The sequence below is a fragment of the Rana temporaria genome, chromosome 5 (assembly GCF_905171775.1).
Source record: "Rana temporaria chromosome 5, aRanTem1.1, whole genome shotgun sequence".
In the NCBI taxonomy this organism is placed as follows: domain Eukaryota; kingdom Metazoa; phylum Chordata; class Amphibia; order Anura; family Ranidae; genus Rana; species Rana temporaria.
Window position 1 is genome coordinate 263,119,676 of NC_053493.1, and position 11,132 is coordinate 263,130,807.

General features: G+C 41.3%; 1 long non-coding RNA gene across 1 annotated transcript; it reads left to right on the plus strand.

Moving 5' to 3' along the window:
• The first annotated feature begins 218 nt into the window (after positions 1-218).
• On the plus strand, positions 219-9,404 carry LOC120940763. Its single transcript, XR_005749480.1, has 2 exons — positions 219-260; positions 8,981-9,404. It is a non-coding gene; the product is annotated as an uncharacterized LOC120940763 (long non-coding RNA).
• Positions 9,405-11,132: the final 1,728 nt, after the last annotated feature.

Below are 11,132 nucleotides of genomic sequence, written 5' to 3' on the forward strand. Positions count from 1 at the left end.
TTATAAATCAGCTGCTGCGCCTGCAGGGCTCTAGTGAGGAATATTTCAGGGTCTGCATCCTTTTAGATGTGATTTTCTTTTGGAGTATCTCACCAAAAAAATGCAATTTTTGTTACAGGGGATGCCAAAAATCTGACTTGTACCTTGGTGCAGATTTCTGGGAAAATCAGAAAGCCAATCACACAAGCAGGAAATGACATTTCTGGGGGGCGTATTGCATTTTACAGAAAATAACAGCGCTGAAGATTGAAAATGGAAAGGTAATTTTTATTAACATTTAATTGTAATTTTACTTGTGTCACAATTGTATAAGCTATATATATTTCTTTCTATTTGCTATTTTTTTTCCCCTGTAAAAGTGGATTTACCCTTTAACCCCTTCCATACAGGGCATTTTCACCCCCTTCCTGCACAGACCAATTTTTAGCGCTGTTGCACTTTGAATGACAATTGCAACACTGTACCCAAATTAAATTGTTATGTTTTTTTCCCCCCACAAATAGAGCTTTCGTTTGGTGGTATTTGATCATCTCTGCGGTTTTTATTTTTTGTGCTATAAACAAAAGAAGAGCGACAATTTAAAAAAAAAACACAATATTTTTTACTTTTTTATTTAATAAATATCACAATTTTTTTAAAAAAAACATATTTTTTCCTCAGTTTAGACCGATACATATTCTTCTACATATTTTTGGTAAATAAAAAACGCAATAATCGTATATTGATTGGTTTGCGCAAAAGTTATAGCGTCTACAAAATAGGGGATAGATTTATGGCATTTTTAATTTATTTATTTTTTTACTAGTAATGGCGGCGATCTGCGATTTTTGTTGTGACCGTGACATTGCGGTGGACACATCGGACACTTTTGACACGTTTTTGGGACCATTCACGTTTATACAGCGATTAGTGCTATAAAACTGCACTGATTACTGTGTAAATGTGACTGGCAGGGAAAGGGTTAACACTAGGGGGCGCTGAAGGGGTTAAAATGTTCCCTAAAGTGTGTTCTAACTGTAGGAGGGAGGGGACTCACAAGGGGGGGAGACCGATGTGTGTTCCTCTGTACTGGGAACACAGCATATGTCTCCTTACCTCTGAAGGAGGTGGATCTGTGTGTTTACACACACAGATCCACACTCCTGCCGTGATCACCGGCAATCGCGGGTGCCCGGCGGACATCGCGGCCGCCGGCCACGCGTGCTGGGTCACGAGCGGTGCCGTGGATGAGTGCGCGCACTAGATTGTCGTGAAGAAAGGACGTCATATGACGTCCACCCGGATCGAGGGAGGGTTCCTGCCGGCGTCATTTTATAATGGCCCGGTAAGGAAGAGGTTAAAGTGTTACTAAACCCAGGACCATGCATTTACTATATCTGGTCTTCCACAGTACATGGAAAATCGCAAATACTTTAGTAAGTATAAACTGCCTAATACCTTTTCTCATCAGCAGTATATAGCAGTCTAGTGGTTTCTATCAGTGTCCGGCCGAGCACTGGTTAAAGCTTGTAGGAAGAGTTTTCATTCTGCTCTGACTGTCCTATGAGGCTGTATGACCCTTGAATTTCTGTCTGGACAGTGCTGATTGGCCTTGTGCTATTCACATGCACCCCCCCCCCCCCCAAAAAAAAAAAAAACTTTAGCAAAACACCAAACTGAGTGCCCCCAAGGCTCTGTTCTATCAGCAGATGGATTGGGGACAGTAAAAGAACCGGAGAATAAGAAAAGACAGGATCAAACAGCCTTTATGCACAATGCAGAGTATAACAAGCATGTTTTGCTGCATATACCGACTGATTTTACTGTTGTGGGTTTAGTAACTCTTTAACCACTTAAGGACCGCCTCCTGCACATATATGTCAGCAGAATGGCACGGCTGGGCACATCCACGTACAGGTACGTCCTGTACTAGTACCCAGCTGTGGGTCGCGGGTAAGCGCCCGTGGTGCACTCCCGCGACCCAGTCCAAAGCTCTGTGACCGCAGGACTCACGGACCGGATTGCCGCTGGAGTCCTGCAATTGGTCCCCGGAACTGAACAACGGAAAGAGCCGTGTGTAAACACGGCTTCCCCGTTCTTCACTGTGGCGGCAGCATTGATCGTGTCATCCCTTTTATAGGGGGACACAATCGATGACGTCACACCTACAGCCACACCCCCTACAGTTGTAAACACGCTTCAGGGAACACATAACCCCAACAGCGCCCCCTGTGGTTAACTCCCAAACTGCAACTGTAATTTTCACAATAAACAATGCATTTTAAATGCATTTTTTGCTGTGAAAATGACAATGGTCCCAAAAATGTGTCAAAATTGTCCGAAGTGTCCGCCATAATGTCGCAGTCATGAAAAAAATCGCTGATCACCGCCATTAGTAGTATTGCGATTTTTTTTTACCTAAAATAGGTAGAAGAATACGTATCGGCCTAAATTGAGGAAAAAAAATGTTTTTATATATTTTTGGGGGATATTAATTATAGCAAAAAGTTAAAAATATTGCATTTTTTTCAAAATTGTCGCTCTATTTTTGTTTATAGCGCAAAAAATAAAAACCGCAGAGGTGATCAAATACCACCAAAAGAAAGCTCTATTTGTGGGGGAAAAAAGGACGCCAATTTTATTTGGGAGCCACGTCGCACGACCGCGCAATTGTCAGTTAAAGCGACGCAGTGCCGAATCGCAAAAAGGGGCCTGGTCTTTTACCTGCATTTTGGTCCGGGTCTTAAGTGGTTAAGCAGCACAGCTTGGTTACTAACCTGCCCACAGCCTTTTAAAGGGAAGGGAAGGATAAACGGCACAAAAATCACTTGGCTCTCTACTTCTCTAGGCATGTTCAAGCTGTTAAATGGAGGCAGTATATAAAGCAATCTGGTTCTCTGTGTTTTAGATTGGTGCCTCTTCCCAGGGCTGTCATCCAATTTTCTTGATTGGGGGATCTTTCTCTAAGCTGTTGGGTACCTATCTTACAACATTCAGTTCAGGCATTGCTGCAGCTTGCAATAAAACATTTAATGTTTATAAGCTATACGTTTTGTTGTGTTTTTGAATCAAAGAGTTACATTTCTGTAATTGATTTAATTGTTTATTATTCCATTGTGCCATGTTCTAATGTCACATTATATAACCCCTTAAAAAGAAGTGACATCTAATGAGATCATCTATGCTTTTTTTTTAGTTATAGCCACATTAGATGTGTGAAATTGCAGATCTAGAGTGTTGGAATCTTATAGATGTTTACTTACCTCACCCATTTGTGAAAATGGTTTTATGAGACCCCTGCACAGAATTCACACATTGTCTTCATCTTACTCCGTCGCACTGTTTGCCTAGAGACATTTCACAACTCTTGACATCATCATTCCTAAATGTAATTGATGTCATGTCATAGTATATTCCCTAGCATGTACAAGTCACTGGCAAAGCAGATTTTGAAACGGCTCTAATAGCAATGTTTTTCATAGAGATAAGAGTATTTGTATGGATCCTTCAAGAGAAAGTAAACTATGTGAAAAAAAAATGTACATGCTAGTCATATGCATAATAATTTTAAATACATTTTAAGTATAGTAAATGTGGTTAAATTTTACTTTTCAAAGAATACCCAATCAGGTGGCAAAGGAGAATAAAAAACAATTATTTTTTCATGCATGAATGTAAGAAGGAAGTAAGCAGAGCTTCACCTCATTTACTAAACTCTGGGAAAAAAATCCCTTGCAAAATGAACAGTATATTTTCATTTCAGAAAATCAACCCTAAACGTTACAGGCATGTATTTACTGTAAATTTACTAGAGACACAGGCACAGGTTTTACTGTAAATATTAGGATACTGTAAAGGATACACCAGTGTACATTGGCTAGTAGTAGGACAATTAAAATAGGGGATAATAGGGCTAACTAGTGTATGCCTAACTTATTTTTCTGTATTTTTTAAATGTATTTACTAGAGAGGGCTGTGGATGTTTTTATTGCATAATGTTCTTGCACTTAGTTTTATTTTTCTTCCAAACAATGTAGGTCAAAGCAACAAAAGGCAAGCTCCAACCGCAAATCACCAGTAACAACAAATTCTGTGCTTTGGTCATGCCAAACTGAAAGCCCAACTTTGGGAAAAATCACCTTTATGGGTTTCCAGCAGACAAACATTGCTATTCTCTTTGGGGGACCTTGCTGTCATACAGCATACTTCTATCTCCCGCTAATCAGTCTGATTACATGCTAGAGAAAATACAGCAGGGGCCATGCTTCCTGGGAGCTCTAGCTAATGAAAGATAATCTAAAAGAGACTGCTGACCTCAAATCCACAACCACAAAATTGAATTAAAGACAAAAAACTTTGATATATAAGAACCAAAAAGCTGCAAAGGGTTGGGTTGCCCAAAGAGCTAACAATCAATCCTTTACCGCCACTAGCTTCCAATACATGGACAACGACTTATGCAAAAGCCCACCTAGTGGTCTGTCTAAGCCTGCTGGCCGTAGTTAAACCACTAGAGGCTTGCGCTATAGCCAAATGACGGCCACAGCGCGGACCTGAAAATCCGGGAGGACATCAATAGACGTCCTCCCCTTTGCACGGGCAAACGCGCGCCCCCTGCAGGGGTGCTGTGATCACCCTACCAATGCCGTGGAAGCTACCGCGCATGCGTCAAAGTCATTTTGAGCTTGCGCAGGTTTCCACGGCAACAGGTAATTATACACACTTTCGGGTTTCTCGTCGGGAAAACAGGCCGACAGGAATCTCGACGAGAACATAGAGAGTTTCTGGCCAGATTTTCAGACGAGAAACCTGAAAGCCTCATACACACGCTCGGTCTACTCCGCAAGAAAGCTCTGCTAGAAGTTTTCTTGCTGGTTCTTGTCGAGAAAACCGAGCGTGTGTACGAGGCTTGAGTCTTTCCTCCAATGTTTTGTTATAACTGACTTGGCTGCTCATATTTTAACATTTACACATCATGAATAGGAAACGTTAATAGGAGCAACGGGGAGAATAGAGGAGTAACACACTATTGAGAAGCATGAAAGCCCAGAACGAAAGTATAGTGAGGTCCAAAGACAGTGGCAACCAGGTGTCTAGTCATTGTGAAGAATGAGGAACGAAATCATAGCAGAAGGTCTCATTCTGCCTTTAAGTGAATGTTTTTCAGGGTAACAATCGGATGGTGGTCTACTGCATCCATGACTTAATTTAGTTGTCTGTGGACATTTGAAAACTCCTTTAAACCCCACAAGACTACTTAGTGCTAATCTCTAATTGTTTAAATCCTGATTACTGCACATCAGTTCTCTTATTGCTGCATTATTTAGTGAGCCTAGTAGCCTGTGATACCGTAAAAGAACATATATTTTCTGATATTTTCCTATTCTCGCCTCCATTGCACTGCAATACAGCTTGCCCCTCTTAGTCATTAAGACCATTATATTTATCTCTACATCAGTAACATAAAGAGATAAATACAAAATGAAACTGGGCAGGTTTCCAGTAAAGTTGGCACGTTTCACTGGCCTCACAACTGGGACTACAAGCTGCTGACTCACCATATCTCTACACGCTAAATTACTTTAATTGATTATATATATATATATATTTTTTACACATATTTTCCTTACTACAGTATTTGTTACATTTGTTACAGGTTAATTTTCTTATTTTCTTTAAAGATGTAAATTTTCAAGTTATAAATATGCCACAACAAACATCTTCGCAAAACATAAACTCACTGTACTAAGGGGTGTGATAAATTACATTTAAACACCACACTTATTTCAATTACTCCACAGTGAACAACCAGTGTAGAGTAGGAATTATTTTGGAGAAAATTAATGGAAGTGTTTTGAGGTAGAAATCCAGACAGTAGTTTATTAGGTAGATTCAGGTACGTTGGCGTAACTTTGCGGCGGCGTAGCTTAAGGAATTTAATCTACGCCGCCGTAAGTTAGCGAGGCAAGTACATGATTCACAATGTACTTGGCTGCTAAGTTACGTTGGCGTAGCCTAAATCGGCGGGCGTAAGGGCGCCTAATTCAAATGTGTTTGAGGGGGGCGTGTTTTATGCTAATGGAGCTTGACCTCACGCTTTTTACGTTTTATGCGAACTGCGCATGCGCCGGGCGCCTACATTTCCCAGTGTGCATTGCAGCTAAGTACGCCGCACGGGCCTATTGATTTTGACGTGGATGTAAACGACGTAAATGCCGATTCACGGACGACTTACGCAAACGACGTAAAAAATTCGAATTTCGACGCGGGAACGGCGGCCATACTTGACATTACTATTCCAATAGGGCCTAGCTCTAACTTTACGCGGCCTATCTCTTACGTAAACGGCGTAAAAGTACTGCGTCGGCCGGGCGTACGTTCGTGAATCGGCGTATCTCCTCAATTTGATATCCTACGCCGACCGCAATGGAAGCGCCACCTAGCGTCCAAAATATTGCAATCTAAGATATAACGGCGCAAGCCATCGTATCTTAGATATGTTTAAGCGTATCTCTGTTTGAGCATACGCTTAAACATAAGTCAACGTAGATTCTGAGTTAGGTCGGCTTATCTACTGATAAGTCGGCCTAACTCTTACTGAATCTACCTATAAGTGTTTACTTTAGGTCACTCAAAACTAAAATCTTTGTTTTGGGTAGGGTTTTTAACATTTGGAAAGTACGCCTTGAGTTAAACCCATCCAGACTTGATATGTCTAATTGGATGCCAAAAGGGTGAACTATCCATCAGCCTTGAATATCTCTTATTGCTAGCAGTGATGACAATATCACGATCTATAGAAGAAAAAGCTGCTGAACCACTAAATCATTCTCTCTCTGCATCAAAAAACTTTATGTAAAAAATGATATATAGGATATACTGCGCTGTGTAATAAGTGAACACAAAAATTAGCTGCCAACACAGCTGTGACAAAACAAAAACTAGTGAATATGAAAAAATTGTAGCGCTTATTTTTGTGCAAAAGTCAGTTGACAACACATGTCAAATGTTGCAAACATACATATACATAAAATCTTAATTTCAGTGACACCAAGTGACTAAGTGTGATCCGTGAAAAAAAAATTGTAACAAATAAATCAGAACGAAGCAGTCCTCTATTGTGACCAAACACAAATAACAGTCCAAAAGTGTAGAAAAAAACTGCAAGGTTGAAATGAAGAATTCCACATGGATATGACCCACTTTGTGAAAGGATAGAGATACCACCACCGATATATGGAGAAGGCTTACCAGATGGTGTTGACTTGGTGAGGTATATATCACCCAAGTCAAAACAGGCTTGTATAATTAGTCAGCAAGATGTATCCAGCTGGTCCTGAATCCACATATCAGTTGGCACCGCAAATTCCAATAAACACTAGGAAGTGTAAAATTCATGTAGTCTTGTTGGAGCCAGAGATACGTGTTTCAACTAAACAGTCATCATCTGGGGTTTGACCCCAGATGATGACTGTTTAGTTGAAACGCGTTGGGTGGACCCATTTACACACATCGCTCTTACACTTTGTGATATGCCTATGACGTTCTTCCAAATGTGAGTGTTCATTTTGAATCTTTTTAATAAATACTACCTTGTACGGTATCACACTATGTGAGTTTTTTTCACATTACACATGTTATGTGGTTACCGTATCTCTGGCTCCAACAAGACTACATGTATTTTACACTTCCTGGTGTTTATTGGAATTTGCAGTGCCAACTGATATGTGAATTTAGGACCAGCTGGATACATCTTGCTGACTGATTATACAAGCCTGTTTTGACTTAGGTGGTATATACCTCACCAAGTCAACACCATCTGGTAAGCCTTCTCCATATATCAGTGGTGGTATCTCTATCATTTCACAAAGTGGGTCATATCCATGTGGAATTCTTCATTTCAACCTTGCAGTTTTTTCTACATTTTTGGACTGTTATTTGTGTTTGGTCACAATAGAGGACTGCTTTGTTCTGATTTATTTGTTACAATTTTTTTTTCACGGATCACACTTAGTTACTTGGGGGTAGATTCACATACAAATAGATCGGCACAGCGTGTGTGAGATACGCTACGCCGCTGTAACTTACATTAGGCCGGTTCGAATCCCCAAAGAATTTGCGCCGTAAGTTACGGCGGCGTAGTGTATCTCAAGCGGCGTAACGGCGTGGAATTCAAATCGGCGATTAGGGGGCGTGTTTCATTTAAATGAAGCGCGTCCCCGCGCCGAATGAACTGCGCATGCGCCATCCCTAAATATCCCGCCGTGCATTGCGCGAAATGAAGTCGCAAGGACGTCATTTTTTAAACTTAGACGTGACTTACGTCCATCCCGCTTCACGGACGACTTACGCAAAAAAAGAAAAAATTCAAATTTCGACGCGGGAATGACGGCCATACTTAACATGGCAAATCTAACTATACGCCGAAAAAAAGCAGCTTTAACTATACACCGGAAAAAGCCGACTAGAGACGACGTAAGAGAATGCGACGGCTGCACGTACGTTTGTGGATCGTCGTAAATAGCTAATTTGCATACCCGCCGCGGAAAACGACGTGAACGCCACCCAGCGGACGCCAAAGTATTGCATCTTAGATCCGAATGCGTACGAAGACGTACACCTGTCGGATCTAACCCAGAAGCCGTCGTATCTTGTTTTTGAGGATTCAAAACAACGATAAGACGTGGGAAATTTGAAAGTACGCCGGCGTATCAGTAGATACACCGGCGTACTCGCTCTGTGGATCTAGCCCTTGGTGTCACTGAAATTAAGATTTCATGTATATGTATGTTTGCAACATTTGACATGTGTTGTCAACTGACTTATGCACAAAAATAAGCGCTGCACTTTTTTCATATTCAAAAAACTTTATGTACATAACGAACAGTGCATTACATATAAACACTGTCTACCAGATCCTGCTCCTTCTCCTCCAGGAAGAAGATCAAGAAATTTTGGTTTTGATGCATTTTTTTTCTCTGTTGATTTCTCTTTTGGCCAGGGCACCCGTGGCTGGCGGTGAAGCCATATGTCTGTCTGGAGCTGTACTGTTTGTGAATGCTGATGATGTGATCTTGATGGAAGTCTCCACTCCACTTATCTACCGAAATTGTAATGACGGCCTTAAGGAGTCATATGCGCCTTGCTGAATCCTACTTGCTGTTAAGGGGTCGAGCATTGATGTGGAAGAGAACTAGGACTAGCTCTGGAGTCCCCGAGAGACACAAAAAGCCAGTTGCTGATTTAACCTGCCAGTGCCCCCGTAAGCTGAGGAAAGCCATACTATCAAACTTTAAAGCAACAAAAATGTCATGTTGCGTCCTTGGACTGTGGAACTCTGGGTTAATAGGCTTAAAATGTGCCATATTTCATATACTTGATAAACCTTTCTGTAGCCTTATTTGCCTAATAAAATCTCAAATTAAGCTTCTCTGTGTCAGAATAGTCAACAGATTTATTCAAATCTTCAAACAGCTAAAGTCGGAAACATATCTCTGAAAGTATAATAATGTAATAGAGACCTGAACTTATCACTCTAAGTATAATAGTGTAATAGAAGCCAAATAGATCAGATTCCTGACCTCCGGATTACCTTCCTACAGCACTTTTATGTTAGCTTTGTTCACACTCTGAGTGATATGAGAAGAAAGGCATTTTCAAATCACTCCATACCGTAGTTTGAAGGGAAGCAAGCAGTTGAGAATTAAGCCTCGTACACACGGCCGAGGAACTCGACGTGCCAAACACATCGAGTTCCTCGGCCAGTTCAGCACTGAAGCCGCCGAGGAGCTCGGCGGGACGAGAGCTCCCATAGAACAACGAGGAAATAGAGAACATGTTCTCTATTTCCTCGCCGAGCTCCTCGTCGGCTTCCTCGGCCGAAAGTGTACACACGGCCGGGTTTCTCGGCAGAATTCAGCCAGAAACTCGGTCGGAAGCTGAATTCTGCCGAGGAAACTGGTCGTGTGTACGAGGCCTTAGTCTGAAATTGGTTTGGTAGCATCAATTAAATGCTTCATAACTGGCACTAGACAAGTTATATTATGTTACAATGTAACAGATGTGTCATCAACATGGGTAAGTGCAGAAGATTAATTTATAAAAATAAGTAACCTATTTACAATTAAGGCACCTTGTTTAAGAATACTGGGCCAGATCCACAAAAAGCCGCCGTAACTTAAATATTCTGATTTAAGTTACACTGCCGCAAAATTTCTACCTAAGTGCCCGATCCACAAAGCACTTACCTAGAAATGTTCGGGTTTGTAACTTAAATTCCGCCGGCGCAAGGTGTTCCTATTCAAATGGGGGCGAGTCCCATTTAAATTAGGCGCGCTCCCGCTCCGGACGTACTGCGCATGCTCGTGACGTCATTTTCCCGACGTGCATAGCGCGAAATTACGTTACGCCGAGCTTCGTGAATCGCGCCGGGTCAAAAAAATTGCGTCGGGAAAAAAAAAGATACGGCGGGAAAAAAAAATAAAAATAACAGCGTCGCGGGTAAGAAGGGTCTACTTTTACAAGGTGTAAACAGTTTACACTTCGTAAAAGCAGCCCTAATTTTACACATGCAACTTAATACTTACGGAGAAAAAACGAAGCATAAAAGCTTTGTGGATCTCCGTAAGTGCTAATTTGCATACCCGAAGCGGCATTTCGACACGAAATGCCCCCAGCGGCGGATGCGGTACTGCATCCTAAGATCCGGCAGTGTAAGTCCCTTACACATGTCGGATCTTCTGCCTATCTTTTGGAAACTGATTCTGTGGATCAGTTCCAAAGATAGAAACAGGGATACGACGGCGTATCCCTTTTGAGGATTTGGCCCACTGTGGTTAAAAATATGCTGATAATGACTTTTATTCTTTATGAAACGTCATTAAAAACTGAAGCTTTGTGGGGAAAAATTATCTACAGTGATGGTAATTTGAGGTTCACTGCCACTGTTACTAAAAGTTGGTTAATAGGGATGAGTGAATCGGGAGAATCACTGATTCAGCATATTTTGAGTCTCCTGAAAAGTTACATGTGGATTTGCATAAGCTGTGGAGAACTCTGCAATTTAGGGATTCGGGCAACCCAAAATTATATGAAACTCTGCAAATTGAAGTAATTTGCATGAGTATGTTTAGGAGAATCCAAAAAATGTGCAG